The sequence below is a fragment of the Tenrec ecaudatus genome, chromosome X (assembly GCF_050624435.1).
Source record: "Tenrec ecaudatus isolate mTenEca1 chromosome X, mTenEca1.hap1, whole genome shotgun sequence".
Classification (NCBI taxonomy): Eukaryota; Metazoa; Chordata; class Mammalia; order Afrosoricida; family Tenrecidae; genus Tenrec; species Tenrec ecaudatus.
In genome coordinates this window covers 105,319,480-105,334,911 of record NC_134548.1, presented here as the reverse complement: position 1 = coordinate 105,334,911, position 15,432 = coordinate 105,319,480, and the positions used below count along the sequence as shown (strand labels likewise).

General features: G+C 42.3%; 1 pseudogene; it reads right to left on the bottom strand.

Annotated features, from left to right (window-relative positions):
• Window positions 1-11,090: 11,090 nt before the first annotated feature.
• LOC142433982 (acyl-coenzyme A thioesterase THEM4 pseudogene) lies at window positions 11,091-12,191 on the bottom strand (annotated as a pseudogene).
• Between the last annotated feature and the right edge of the window lie 3,241 nt (window positions 12,192-15,432).

Sequence of the window (15,432 nt, the reverse complement as noted above, 5' to 3'; positions counted from 1 at the left end):
AACAATTAAAATGCATTGTGTAGCCCAGAAAACCATTGCCATGACATATGATCTCGATTGCTACACTTTGAGTTTTATTGGACTACTCTCACCTCTTGGTAGCCTTTGCGATTATGCTTTGTCTCCAGGATCATGTTGAAAGAAAACTATTACAGTTCTTCCAGAAATACTTGAGGATGTTGAGCCCACTAGTTTCACATCCCACTTGTAAATTCAAAACTCATCTGTAGCTCATCTGGGCACCACAGCTTTGGAACACATCAAGTGGTAAATTTGCACAATTTTAATTTATGGCAGAATTGTGTAAGTTGAACCAATTGATATGTCCACAATATTGGCCATTGTTTCTGTGGTTAATCATTAGTCTTTTTCAGTTAGGTACAAACAAGATAGATTTTTCCCCCCTAGCAAATTGCTGTGGATTGTCTGTTGCTGCAGGATACATCTAGGACATTGCTTCATTCCTTCATAAAACAAGTTATCCATTTGTACACCGCTGATTTCTTCGGGACATTGTCTCCAAAACACTTCTTAAAGCATCAGTGATTTCACCATTTCCCCACCCAAGTTTCCTGAATAAATTTGATGTTTGTTCTTAAATCCATTGTAGCAGAAGGTTCTGATAATGATTCTTCTCAAACTGATGGCTATCCTTCTCAGTGCCTCAAACTGGATTCTATTTAGACATGATATAACAAGTGAGTAGCAGATTGTTTTGGTGCAAATTTTTCTTTAAATCCATTCACTTAAAAAATAAAATACAACTCATGCTCCATAATCTTTTTGAAAAATCCTGCCTATAAGGGTAAGCCAAAAGCAAGGCTAATAGGGTTATAGTTCACAAATGCATTTTATTACAGAAAATATGTTTAAATTTATCTCTCATATCAGTGGATATCTGAAAACAAGTTCTCTCAATAATGGTCTCATTAGAATCCCTTAAAACAATACAAAACAAAAAACTCAATGCTTTCTGAAGACAGAGAGGCGGGCTAAGTTGGTTACAGTGATTATTTGGGGGTATTTCTGAAGGGTAATTTTTATAATTACCTGGGATATCACAAGGACTTAGTAGGAAAATGTTTTTGTCAACACTCAAACTTCACTGATCCGGAAAGTTGCACCCAATATTTGTTTTCCCATTGACACAGCATTCACCTGCCCACTCTTTAAGGGCACCAAGAGGTGTCCTAAAAGAATTTCATTGGGAAACTTTAACTTATCTATTCTACCCCCCTGATCCTGCCCCTTCAGACTTGGTTGTGTTCCCAGAACATGAATAACATTTCAAGGAAACGCAATTTGAGTCCCTAAAACTGTAATGTTGACATGATGTAAATGGAAGTGCACTCAAGTTTTTTTCGAGCAAGGGTTGGAGAGATAGAAATAGCACTTTCAGAAGTGTGTCAAATTGGGTTAGGGTGAGCAATAGTTTCACATTTTGATATTTTTGTTTAATAAAGTTTTGTATAATTTTATAGCAAAAAAATTTTAATTATCCTCATGTGAAGAGGGTATAACAATGTTTCTAACTTATCCCCATATTAATATTTTAAAAATTTAACAGACTTATCATAACGTCCTTAAAATGCTTATCTGGTAAATCTAACAGATTTAACCGGGTCTAGATAGACCCGCTCACAGTAAAGAACTTGATTATTTTGCCTTGAGTGTAAGTTGAGCATAAGCATTTGGGAGCTTCTTTCTTAATAAAGAGCTGTTATAGCCTCAGCTTTTTCTCTCTTTGTCATCATGCCTCGGTTTACCTCTCATTTGGTGCTGAAACCCTGGAGGGGTAAGAGGTGTCTTGATGCACTAGATGAGTGCAGCACCCCTCTCTCTCCTCCATCCCCCTTCCCTCAGACTGGGACCTTTCAGCTGCCATGTGCCGCGTCTACGAGTGAGTAACTGACTAAATTTTATCTCTGCTATTTTGGCCACTGTCCCTTGCTGCTGGGTTCTTCCACCAGAGACTCTGTCCATTCATTTCCGCTGAACCGTGGGCCTACGTTAATGCCTCTCCATCCAAAGGACAGTCAGGGCATTGGGAGGCTGCTGAGGCCCCCTCTCTTAATCCAAAAGCCTGAGATATTTGGGGATGCCAGAGTCTCTCTGTTCCTTTTCTGGGGGAGCTGGGAAGCCAGGCTTCCCCCACCCCATGCCGTTCCAGAGGCCCATTGGATTCTCAGGATGCTGATTGTCTAGCTCTGGCTCTTCCATGAACCCTGCAGCTTAGGAAACAAAAATTCCTAGCCAGACTCTTCCAAACCTTTGGGGTGTCTCCTAACTAACCTCTCAACCCTTGGCTTAATGCCAGACATCTGGCCCAAACGCCTTTTTTTTAACTGCAATTCAGTTTAGCCCCAATATAAACTAGATAATGGCAAATGGTCTAAGGTTCCCTATGTCCAAGCTGTCTTCGTTCAATGCTCCCGTCTGTCTCTGTGTACTACCTGTCATCCCGCTCAAGTTCTCTTAGCCAAACACTCTCTTAATTAAGCCCCTGACAGTACTCCCCATTCGTCTTTCTCTGAACCCCTGACTCCTTGTCTAAACACCCAATAAGGCCTCCTCCATATTCTGGGTGCCCCTAACATCACCAATTCTGCTACCCATCAACTCTCAACCACCCCTCCACCGACTCCCCCACTCCAGGCCCTAAGTTCTCTCCTTTGTCTTCCCTTGTCAGTCATCATACCCATTCTCTCCAACCCCTTTTCTTCCCCCTACGGGAAGTTGTGGGTACTGAAGGTCTCTTCTGCATCCATGTTCTCTTCGCTCTCACTGACATGTCCCAAATTGAAAAGCGCTTAGGTTCCTTTTCCAATAATCCCACCACCGTTGCCAAAGAGTTTCGCTATCTATCTCAAGCCTATAATTTATCATGGCATGATAATTGTGTAGTCCTTTTATCTGCTCTCACCTCAAATGAAAGAGAGCATTTTTTTGGTAGCTGCCCAGCAGCATGCAGACCAGGTTCATCTCAGTGACCCCTACATGAGGCCATACCAAGGCAAGAACCAGGCTGGAGTTACCAGACTGATACACAGGCAAGCCAGGTAGGCCAGGTCCGCCAAGATAAAATGTTCCACTGTGTCTTGGCTGATCTCACAAAGCAGTTGTATTTTTGATAAGCTCAGAGTGATTACTCAAAGACTGGATAAAAATTCTGCAGCATTTTTAAATCCCCTGATTAAAGCCCTTACCCAATACACTCACCTAGACCCAGCCGCAATAGCAGGGGCCACTGTCCTTGCCACACATTTCATTACTCAATCAGTCCCAGGCATTAAAAAAAAAAGTTTTAAAAGGCCATCAGACTCCTGTCCAGCATCTGGTAACTATGGCCTTTAAAGTCTTTAATATCAGAGAAGAGCACGCAGAAGCAGACAGGGAATCCTGAAATCGCCAGAAGCAAACTTACAAGCCCAAGCCTTGATCATAGTCCTGAGGCCCTGGGCAACCAAGAAGACACCCGTATCCATCCCAGGCCTTGAAAACAGCAGTTTCAGACCAGAAAGGTCACTAAGCCAATTGCTTCCCACAGACCCATCCATCCAACAAGCCTTGTCTGATGTACGGTCAACAGAGCCACTGGAGAATTGACTGTCCATGAAAGGTCAGTCCCTCCAAGCCCTTACCGAGCATTGACGCTACTGGGCCTAGCTGCCAAGGATTGATGGAGCCCGGGCTCGATGACCCTGATCAGCCTCACCAATCTTGGGGTAATAATCAAGATAGTGGGAAAGGTTTTGTCCTTTCTGGTGGACACAGGGGCTGCCTTCCCCATTTTGAATTCTTTCTCTGGCCCTTTACACCCTTCCCAGTTCTCTGTCATGGAAATCGATGGCCGTCCTTCATAGCCATTGTTCACTGGGTCCAGACCAGTTATTCAAAAAACTAAGATGGAGACAGTAAGTTTTAAACAGTCAGAAAAATATACAGAAAGCTGTTATCCAAGAAGTTAAGGGGAATGAAAAATGAATGTGTTCATTATAATAAAAATAATTACAGTATAAAAATTATGAAGGGCATCAAGCTAATGATTCCCCGGTGACACAGGATAACAACCAAGCAGACACAGTCACTCGCAGCCTAATTCAAACCAGCCTCCCCCCTCTCCCATCCTCTTCTTGCCACTGCCCAACGTCCAGCCACAGTATACAGACACAGAATTACACTCCTTGCTGTCTAAGGGAGGAAACTTAACCCCAAAAGGGTGGGTAATGCTGCAAGAAAAGCCAACCTCACCCCAAGCCCAGGCAGCCACCATCGTACAACAGATCCATCACTCTACACATTGGCCTAAAAAACCTTAGCCATTTCCTTAAGCTTCTGTTTCATCACCCGTCATTGCAAACCCTTGTGAACACTGTTTGTTCTGCCTGCCGCACTTGCACCTCTGTCAGCACACAGGGAGGACTTAAACCAAACTTCCCCACCCATCAGATGAGAGGACATCTCCCAGGACAAGATTGGCAAGTAAACTTCACCCACATACCATTACACAAAAGGCTAAGGTACCTTCTTACCATGGCTGATCCCCTTATAGAGTGTGTAAAAGCTTTCCCAACCAAAGATAAAACTGTGGAAGTAGTGACAGACACCCTGCTGACCCACATCATTTCCAGATTTGGCCTTCCCACCCCGATGCAATCTGATAATGGACCTGCTTTCATTTCCAAGATTACTCATCAGGTATGCTCAACACTAAACCTAGATTGGAAGCTACACATCCCATGAAGACCTCAGTGATCAGGAAAAATATAAAGGACAAATGGACTCCTCAAAAATCACCTCACAAAGCTTTCTGTAAAACTCCACCAGTCAAAGGTTATACTTTTACTTATAGCTCTTGTATGGATTAGAGTCTTCCTTCATAGCCCCACCCTCCCTAGTCCTTTCTAACTCATGTATGGAAAACTATTCCTACTTAACCCTCACTTACCAGTCCAATAACCCACACTTGGCATCCTACCTCCCTTTTAAGACAGCTGCTCTGAAAACAAGTGCACAGGTATCTGCCCTTCCCCGAATTCTCAGACCAAACCTCTCAGGTGGCTGCACTGCAACCTGAAAACTCAGTGCTTCTCAAGACACTTCTACTGAAACCTCAACAACCACGGTGGTCAGGTCCACACATCCTAATCCTCACTATGCCCAAGGAAGTTAAGGTACTCAGGAATCTTAGCTGGCACCCACCACCTTAGCCAAGTTAAACAGGCGCCTTCCAACCATGAACCCCTGAACTCTACCCAAATCATGGGACCCATTCGCCTTCATTTTAGCAGGGTGCCTTCTGCAAGCCACCCATAGCCAAGGTAAGGTACAAAGTCCAAAGTAAACTCCTTTGCATATGAATTTCTTGTCCACAAAACCTATCACGCTGGCAATGCTAAGCATATCCACATTGCCAGAAAAGGATGTTGTACCCTGGCAGGGTGCCAATCACCAGTTTCAATCAACCTCCCTTCCAGCTCCTTAAAGCCCATAATCAATCATGTTGTAGCCTACCCTATCCTGCGTTTTCATTATAAGCAGATGGAAAAACACTGTCGTTGGTGGCCGGACATCTATGGCCGGTGCCCAGATTCCTCTTGCAAAATTCACCCGTTGCTGAACTGGCATACACAGTTCAGCCTAAATAAACGAGGCATTTTTGTCAGGGATAAAAACAAGGACTACCGCCTTAACATCGCGGATCCCTGGGGCAGCAAATGGATTTCAGAGGTAAAGGACAAACTATATTCTTGGCGCCACAGCCACATGCACATTGCTACCCTTCGCATCCATCGACAATACTTAAGAAGTCTCCCCCAAATGTTTTAATACATCAAATCAGTTGGCACAGAAAATCCAGGATAGTAAACCATCTTTGGCTAACCTGCTACTGCCAGAAGATAACACATCACCCAAAAAACACCCCAATAACGCTTTCACCTGATTAAATGTACTCCAGGAAGCTGCTACCCTCCTCAATGTTTCAAAAACAATCAATGTTTCAAAAATAATCTCTGAGCCTCCCTACAGTGCCCATTGTTAGCCACCATGCCCTTATTAACTTTTTCCCCATCGAATGAGTCCACGGAGTAGCCTACACCCTTAAAGGGAATTCTTTTGTGTGATCCTTCCAAGACCAGCAAAAACAGAACATATCCCATTTGCTATCAAAAGCCATCAACTTCAAGCCATTGGTGCAACAGTACCCACAGCATAACAGGGGTTCTCAGTCCCCCCGCCCCCTGGAATGTTCTTTTGCTGCAATGGCGCCCTTCCCAAATGCATCAATGACTGTGACAAGCTCCTGCCTCCCAACCCCTCTGGTCCCCCAATTACTATGTATGGGACTGCCGAAGTTAAATGGCTATGGGGTCCCAGAACTAACACATGCAGCAAAAGGTCTGTCTTCCTACCTATATTGGTTGGCCTTAGCTTTGTCTCGTCGCTCCCAGCAGCTGGGCTCTCTAGTGGCGCATTCCAGTTGATCATGGATTCTACCTCAGTATCCCTCATCTCCCTACAGCAACAACTTCCTTCCGTAGCACAAGTGACCCTCCCAAACCGTAGAGTCTAAGTCTCCTAACTGCAGAAGAAGGAGGCACCTGTGTTTTTGAAAGAAACATGCTGTTACTACATTAATGAATCTGGAGGAGTGGCACAGAGTGTAAGAGTTCTTCATAAGACGGCAGGCAAAATCAGGACCCGTCAACAAGACAGCGCCTCATTAACATCTTGGTTTCAAAACCCTTTTGTCTCCTGGTGTTTCCCTTTGGTTGGGCCACTAATAGTCATATGTTTTCTGTTGTTAATAGCCCCCTGTTTTTTTCAAGTTTCTCCAAATCAGAATAAGGGACACAACCAATTTAACTGTTAACCGTTAACCAGCTTCTTTTACACCCTTACAGACCTTGCCTACCAAACCTGACCGACCACACTCTAACCTGTAACCCCTTGTCACCCCACACACCCCCTCCCCACCAGCAGGAAGTAGCCAAAATGACTCAAGTTGCCCCCCTATCACCAAAAGGCCACGATGTTGGGTCAGGGATAGGCTTCCAGGGCCTCAACCCTTCATGCACATACCAGGAAACAAAGCTGATGGACAATTCTTGAAACTGGCTCCAAGAATAACCGTCTGTCCTCCCCACTTGCAATGGCTTGACAATTAGATTAAGGAAAAACATGGCAGCAGTAGAAAATCTCCAGCAGTTACAGCCCCAACCCCTTCCCAAAGGGACCCTCCTCGGCCCCTCCTTTACAAACCCACCCTTTTCCTCACTGGGCCCGACTTCCCTGGGCTACTTGCTTAGACCACAGAACCTCATGCGGGAGCTTCTTTTCTAATAAAGAGCAGCTACGGACTCTTAACTTTTTCTCTCTTTGTTTGTTCTCGTACCTCAGGTTACCATTCATAGGTCATATTTTGCTATTTATTCGACCATCTAGTACTTTGCTGATGTTGAAAATGTGATATTTAATTAATACAGCAACTTGTTATGCTTTTGTATTTTTCTCAGGACTGTTGGTTTATATTAATAACTTGTGTGCACCTAAACTGTGGACTCAGTCTCTTCTGCTATAGCTGATAAAATATCTGATAAATGTTTTTCTCATTTTTAGTGTAATTTTCTAGGAGTCACCTCTTTATCTGTATAACATAGTGGTCTGTGAATGATTTGGATAGAGGTTTTCCTTAAATGACTCAAGTCTATCAGGCATCTACTCAAAGCCAATCAATATGTGTGTAGGTTGAGGAATGCACTTACAGTTTTATTCAATTTTCAAATATTGTTGGTCTTTTCCCACTGTTTCCTTTTAAGAATTTCTCACATATGCACAGTTCTCCTTTTTTTCAGTGTTCAACTGTTTCTTTTCCATGGATAGAGCAAATGTGGGCAAACATAGAGAATAATATGAACCTCCTACTACATTGCTATTCATATTCATAATGAACAATATTCTGAAATTCTTAAATTATCTATAGCTCTTCCCACTTCCCCTTGATTATTATTACTATTACGATTTTTACAGGTTTTATTTTTTATTATTTTTAAAAATAATTAAATCATTTTATTGGAGGCTTGTACAACTCTTATCATAGTCCACATATATATCCATTGTGTCAAGCACTTTTGTACTTTTGTTGCTCTCATCATTCTCAAAACATTTGCTTTCTACTTGAGCCCTGGGTATCAGCTCCTCTTTTTCCCCTCCCTCACAGCTCCCCCTCCCCCATGAACCCTTGATAATTTATAAATTATTATTATTTTATCATATCTTACACCGTGTGACACCTCCCTTCACTCACTTCTCCACTGTCCATTCCCCAAGGAGGAGGTTATATGTAGATCCTTGTAATCTGTTTGCCCTTTCTCCCTCACCTTCCCTCCACCCTCTTGGTATCACCAATCTCACCACTGGACCTGAGGGGTTCATCTGTCCTGGATTCCCTGTGTTTCCAGTAAACAAATGTGGTGAAGAAAGCTGATGGTGTCTGACTGTCTAAAGATATAGAGTCTGGGGTCCTATAGGCTTGAAGATAAACAAGCGACCTTCTAACTGAGAAACAACAGAGCCCACATGGAAGAAGCACACCAGCTTTTGAGATCATGAGGCATTGAACGGATCAGGTAGCAGGCATCAAAGACCCAAAATATCATAGCATTGTGAATGAGGGGGAGTGTGGATTGGGGACTCAGGGTCCATCTGTGGGCAATTGGGCATCCCCTTACAGAAGGGTCTCATGGAGGAGAGGAGCCAGTCAGGGTGCAGTGTAGAAATGATGATATATGCAATTTTCCTCTAGATCTTGAATGCTTCCTCCCCCCACTATCATGATCCCATTTCTGCCTTACAAATCTGGCTGGACTGGAGGCTGTACACTGGTATAGATAAGAACAGTTCCTATTCAAATGGGGCTATGTGGATAGTTTATATATACCTGTCAATGACTCTGTTTTTTCTAGGCTCTTCCTGTTAAATGTATAGCATACCGATTGCTCACCCTAACTGTGACAGCACCCACAGCTATCAAAGCCATGTCAATTTTTGTGGTTATTATATTCCAATTTGTCCTAATCTACCTAGTCGATAAAGGATTTTATTTACTCTGCCCCAATGCAATTTTCCATTTCTGGTATCAAAGTTTCTCATTTTCATAGACAACTCTCATTGTGGTTTGAATTGTCTCTATCCAAAATATGTTAACTTGGCTTGGCAATGACTCTCAGTAGCTTGGCATATTATGTAGTAATAATATATTCATTCCTATGATGTGATTTGCCAACCATTTTTAAGGGGATTAGGATGTGTGAAAAACTGTACTCAGATCGCACCCCTGATCCAATGTACGGAGAGTTCACAGAGGATGGGTTGTGTAGCAACTTTCATCTTACAAAAGAGAAAAAAAAGGAGAGTAGAAAGCAAAGGAGAGATCTAATTATGATAAAGAAATAAGAGGCAGGAGTGGAGTGCATCCCGTGGACCCAGTGTCCTTGTGCTGAGAACCTCCTAGACTGAGGGGAAAATTGATTTCAACATATGTACAGATATGTAAGGAATGCTGAAACCACACATATTAAAAGGATAGAACTTTCTCCTGCAGCAGATAGAGAGAAATACTTTCCCTTAAAATGGATACCCTGACCTCAGCAAGGGAACACAGAAGATATGGGAACTATAAAAAATGTGGTGAAGAAATCAAATGGTGCCCAGCTATAAGATAAAATAGCATCTGGGGTCTTAAAGGCTTCTCTCCAAACAAGCAGCCATCTAAGTGAGATATCAACTAAGTTCACATGGAAGAAGCACACCAACATCAGTCACTAAAGGACTGTAAATCATATAGTTCGAAGTCAAAGGAGGGATTAGTTCCAGATCCTAAATTGTGAGAATCTGGTTTTCAGAAGGCTTTGGATGACAGTGGGATCCCAAGATACATTTGTAAACTACACAGGAAATAAGCCTCCGGTGATCTCCCTCTATAGTGGAGGGATGGGAGGAGAGTGGTTACTAAAAACAATGCATTGGAGAGATGACTACAGAAGATCAAAAGAATAAACCTGACTTGAATGGTTTAAACCTTGTCAGTTCATGCCCCCTCTGATGCATTCTGGACCTGATCTAGTTTGCAACACTTTCCATATTTGTTTGTTTGTTGTTTGTGTCATATTAGGGTTTATCTCAGACGTGTTACGTCATTGGGGTCACCCTCTTGAACTTGTGTTGTATGTTTTTCTGTTTTTTACCAGCACTATTTGTTGAAGAAACTACCTCTTTCCTATTTAATTTTCTTTGGAAATTTGTTAAGAATCAGTTATCTGTTGTTGACAGTTGGCATCAAGTGATGTGTTCTTCCTCATATAGTCCAGACTTTCATAGTAATTGCTCAGGATACAGATGGAATAACTATGGTGAAGATAGAACCCTGGTGCACACTTTTCCTGATGAACCAATTATAATCGATTGCTTTACCTCCGGGTTCTCTATTCTGTTCCATTGGGCTATTTTCCATTGTTGTACCAGAAACGGGTTATTTTAATTACTGTGCCTGGGTAATAGATTTTGAGGATGAAAAGTCATAGGCTTCCTGTGTTGTTCATTTCCTTGGGAAGTTCTTTGATTATCCCGGGTTTCTTCCCTCCCTTTATGCGCTTAATAATTTGTTTTCCATTTTTTATTTTATTTTATTTTATTTTTTTTAGCATTGGCATTACAATTTATTAACTCTCTTATTAAACCCTTTACCCATGAATTGTGTCGGTGAGTTTGTGTGTAGCCACTGTACTGGATATTAGAAACCGGCAAGGTAAAATGGTGGGCACTGATGAAGACGTGACAGTGTCGCAACTGGTAAAAGGGCTGGTGAGGGGAGGGATGCCTGACCTCCAGCACACAGGGATCAGCCTTGGGCTGCTGCTGCTGCTGCCAAGACTCCCCTCCCACTGCCTTGCGGAATTGCAGGGGCCAGGTGCCTCCACCACACCATTTCGAAACTAGCCCAAAAGACGTGTTTGTTCAGATACAAGAAAGGAACACTGTCATTTACTATGTGCGCATACGGAGACATGCCTTCACCCACACATTCCTTCCTTTCTTCTCGCGTGCCCACGTTGACAGGAGCAGGAACATTTTTAAAAACAAACTTTTCCTGCAGGCTACAGTGGTGCAGACCTCCGGCTGGCAGGACCATAGGGAGCAGGTTCAAATTTCGGGGGGAAGTCTGGATACTCATCCTTAGGGGGCACAGAATGTTGCTGCAGCTTTCTCAGGGGGGCTTCTGTGCCCACGGGGTCGGGGGCCAGGTCCCTGGAGGCTGTCCAGGAACGCTGTTGGTGTTAGCAGGCTTCTCGCTTGGGGCGTCTGGCAGTGGGTGAGAAGGGACCCGAGTGGAGCCAACAGCTTCCTCTTGCTGAGGGTGGGCGTTAGGCAGAAAGGTGAGGATTTCACTGGAAGGGCTTTCATACTAAACTTTTCCCAGGGTCCAGCTTTATAAATAAGCCTGTCCCCTCTGTGTGCAGGGTCTTCTCATCAGCGCTTCGAATGGTACAGGAAAGGTAGTACTTTCTCCCTTCAACTTTGTCAAGTCGGCTATCGATCACAGCCACAGAGCACAGGGGGATGGGCCTTCGGAAGGTGATGTTGAGATTGCCAGTCATGATAAGTCCTCCAACTATCAATGCATTCATACCCAGCGTAGCATCAATCATGGTTGAAATGGCCCCTCCGTGGAGAAATCCAGGTGGTCCTTGCAGGTAAAGACCTCCTTGAAACAAACACATGATTCTCTTTTCATGACCATTGTAGAACATCACGTATTCAAAGCCTAGGCCATCCTCAAAGCTTCTGGTGAAGAGCCTGGCCCGGTCTAGCAGTTCTTCTTTCCTAACCGCTGCACCTTTGATGAGTGAGTGGCTGGGCTTGCTAGTAAAACTGGTTTCCAAGTTCTGGATGTTTAGGGCTGGATAGCGGTATGAAGGCAAGCGTTCCCAGGAGCCATCTTCACATTTCTTCATGAACTGGTCAAAGAGGAGCCTGATTTCTTTGCTCCAGCTGGGCTTGGGGAGAGCCTGGTCTTTCAGAGAGACTTCTTCGGAAGAAAACAACCTCGGCAGGAGCGCGCCTCCAGGCGGGCCGCAGGCAGTGCGCAGGCGCGCGGCGCAGCTCTGCAGCATGGCTCCGAGGGGGGCGGCGCCGGCGTCAGAGCCCGCCGCCGGCTACGGCCGCTCACGTCCTCGCAGCAGACATGGTCCTATTTGTTTTCCATTTTTTTAAAGTTGTGATCTGAACCAGAGTTTCATTGTGTTTGTAAATTGCTTTGAGTGGTATTTAAAAACTACCATTCTTTTTGACCAAGTACATTCTGAGAGAAAGAGAAATGAAAAAGTGGAGAGGAGAACAGTGTGGAAAGTAGACCGCAATATTCTCACCATTTAATTTGAATGATTGCCTAATTTCTAGTACTCTGAACAGTTTATTTTTACTGTTTTTCTGGTTTTGACTTGGATTCCACTTTCAGTCAAACAAATAGACAAGTCTACAAGGGGAACATTAACAATAGCGAAGTACGCACACTGTATATTAGTCAACCATTTGAGATCAAAGGGGACAGCATTTGCCCAAGGACAAATTTCAGAGGGGTTGGAAGGAGGAATGAAGGCATGAAACACAGGGAGGAGGTAGAGTGGTGCTACATTGGTGGGGTGGTGGGGGTGGGGTGGGGTGGGCGGATGTTGTTGCACAGAATATGGTGAAACAGAATGTGTATGAATTTTTTATCTGCTCTGGAGACTTCCACTCAATTCACAGTACAAAGGAAAAGGAAGAAGGAAGTAAGAAATAAAATTGTTTCTTGCACAGGGCAAATCTGCTGCAAAAGGACTCTTCAAAGCAGCGATTCTCAACCTGTGGGTCGCGACCCCTTTGAGGGTCAAACAACTGTTTCACCGGGATTGTCTAAAACCATAGGAAAACATATATTTCCTATGGTATTAGGACCAAAGACACAACTCTTCCATCCCTCTCCAGGAGGATCCCCCCACATGCAGATATGCTGATCAGGTGAGAAAGAAGCTATCTCAACCTTCGCACTGAAGTTGCTTTTACACAGACTGTCGCAAATTGTATCAATGTAGTTCACTGTTGTTATATTAAGACTGCTAACCATGCTACACCATGCTTTCAGCCAAAATTTCATTTATTTGTCATTAAAAATAAATATTTTGCAATATATAATTACATATTTGTTTTTGTGATTAATCACTATGCTTTAATTATGTTCAATTTGTGATTATGAAAATAGATCCTGCATATCAGATATTTACATTATGATTTATAACAGCTGAAAAATTTCAGTTATGAAGTAGCAACAAAAATAATTTTATGGTTAGGAGTCACCACAAGTTGAGGGAATGTATTAACAGCTCACGGCATTAGGAATGTTGAGAATCACTGCTTTAAAGTGTTCAAAAGTAAAGACGTCACTCTGAGAACTAAGATGCACCTGGCCTAAGTCATAGTATTTTCAATCACCTCATATAAATGTGAAATTTGTACCCCCCCAAATAAGGTAGAATGAAGAACTGATGTCCTTGAATTATGTTGTGGGTTAAAAAACATTGAATGTACTGTCAAGAATATAGACTAATTTTTCTTAAAAGAAATACAGCACGAATCCTCCTTAGAAGCAAAGATGGCAAAACTTCACCTCACATATTTTGGACGTATTTCTTGGAGAGACCAGTCCCTGGAAAAGTAGATTAAGCTCAGTAAGGTAGAGGAGCTGCAAAAAAAAAAAAAGGTAGACTTTTGAGGAGATGGATTAACAGAGCTCTTGTAACAAAGGCTTCGCACATGACAAAAGATGTGAGGATGGTTCAGGACACAGTTACATTTTATTGTGATGTATGTATGGTTGCCATGAATCAAAACATTATCTCACTGAACATTAATTCACCAAAAGACTATTTGGGTGGTGTAAATTTCTACTTATGAAATATCAGTCATTGAAAATCCTCCTGACAGTTCTACTCTGACATAGAGCAATTATCCATGAATCATAATAGATTGGTGGCAACTGTATTATCCAGGACAGCATGAAAATTTGTCAAAGTTTCACAAATTGCCACATTTCAGAAATAAAATTTTAGCCTTAATCTTTCTGGACTCATAAACAGCATTTAACACAATAAAGAAGCATTTTACTTGGTCTCCTGGGGAACAATCTCTTTTCTGCAAAGTTCTCTTATGTCACTGGTTATTCCCTATCATTTTCTGATGTTGCATTTATTTTTTCTTTCTTATCAGCATGGCATTTAAAAATTGGTGGACCCAAGGGCTTAGTCCTCAGATCTGTTTTCTTATTGGTCTACCCCCATTGGCTTTATAGCGTCTAATGGCTATAAATACTAGTAGATTGAGGACTCCAAAATCTGTACACAAACAAGAAAATAATAAGGAAAATGTACAAAACAATATCATTAAAATTTTAATAAAGAAGGTAGCATTGAAATCAAGTATATCAACCATTGTGCTTTATGAATTAACTTGTTTTTTTCTAGTAAAAGATGGATGCTGGTAGATTAAAATTTCTCCTTAAAATGGAAATCTAACTATAAGACTTAAAAAGAAAAAAAATTGAATAAAATGATAAAATAAAAGAATGGGCTAATATACTTTCAGGAAAACATACACACACTAAGAAAAGTAACTTTGTAAAAGCAGACCGGTGGATATAGACTGGTGCAGATGGGAACTGGAGGCACAAGGAATCCAGTACAGATGATCCCTTCTGGACCAGTGGTGAGAGTGGCGATGCCAGGAGGGTGGAGGGAGAGTGTGGTAGAAAGGGGGAACTGATTACAAGGATCTACACCTAACCTCCTCCCTGGGGGACAGACAATAGAAAAATGGGTGAAGGGAGATGTCAGACAGTGTAAGACGTGACAGAATAATAATAATTTATAACGTATCAAGGGTTCATGTGGGGGGGGGCGGGGAGGGCGGGGAAGAGGTGAGGAGCTTATACCAAGGACTCAAGTATAAAAGAAACGCTTTGAGAATGATGAGGGAAACAAATATACAAATGTGCTTGACACAATGGGTGGATGTATGGATTGTGATAAGAATTGTATGAGCCCCCAATAAAATGATTTTTCTAAAAGCATTGCAAACTAGAATTCAAACTTCAAAACATCAAGTATCATACACTTTGATCATCAAATATGAAATATACAATATAAAAATGTATCACTCATAATAAAATTCTGTTACAACAAAAAGATGAAGCTATAAAGCAAAACACATGCTATAAATTGAAGTAAAATTTGACAATATATGTGATCCTCACAAAACACTTTAAAGCATCACTTTCAGAACTGTACATATCCAGTAGACCCAAACCAAGTAACAACATATAATAATATTATAATGTAG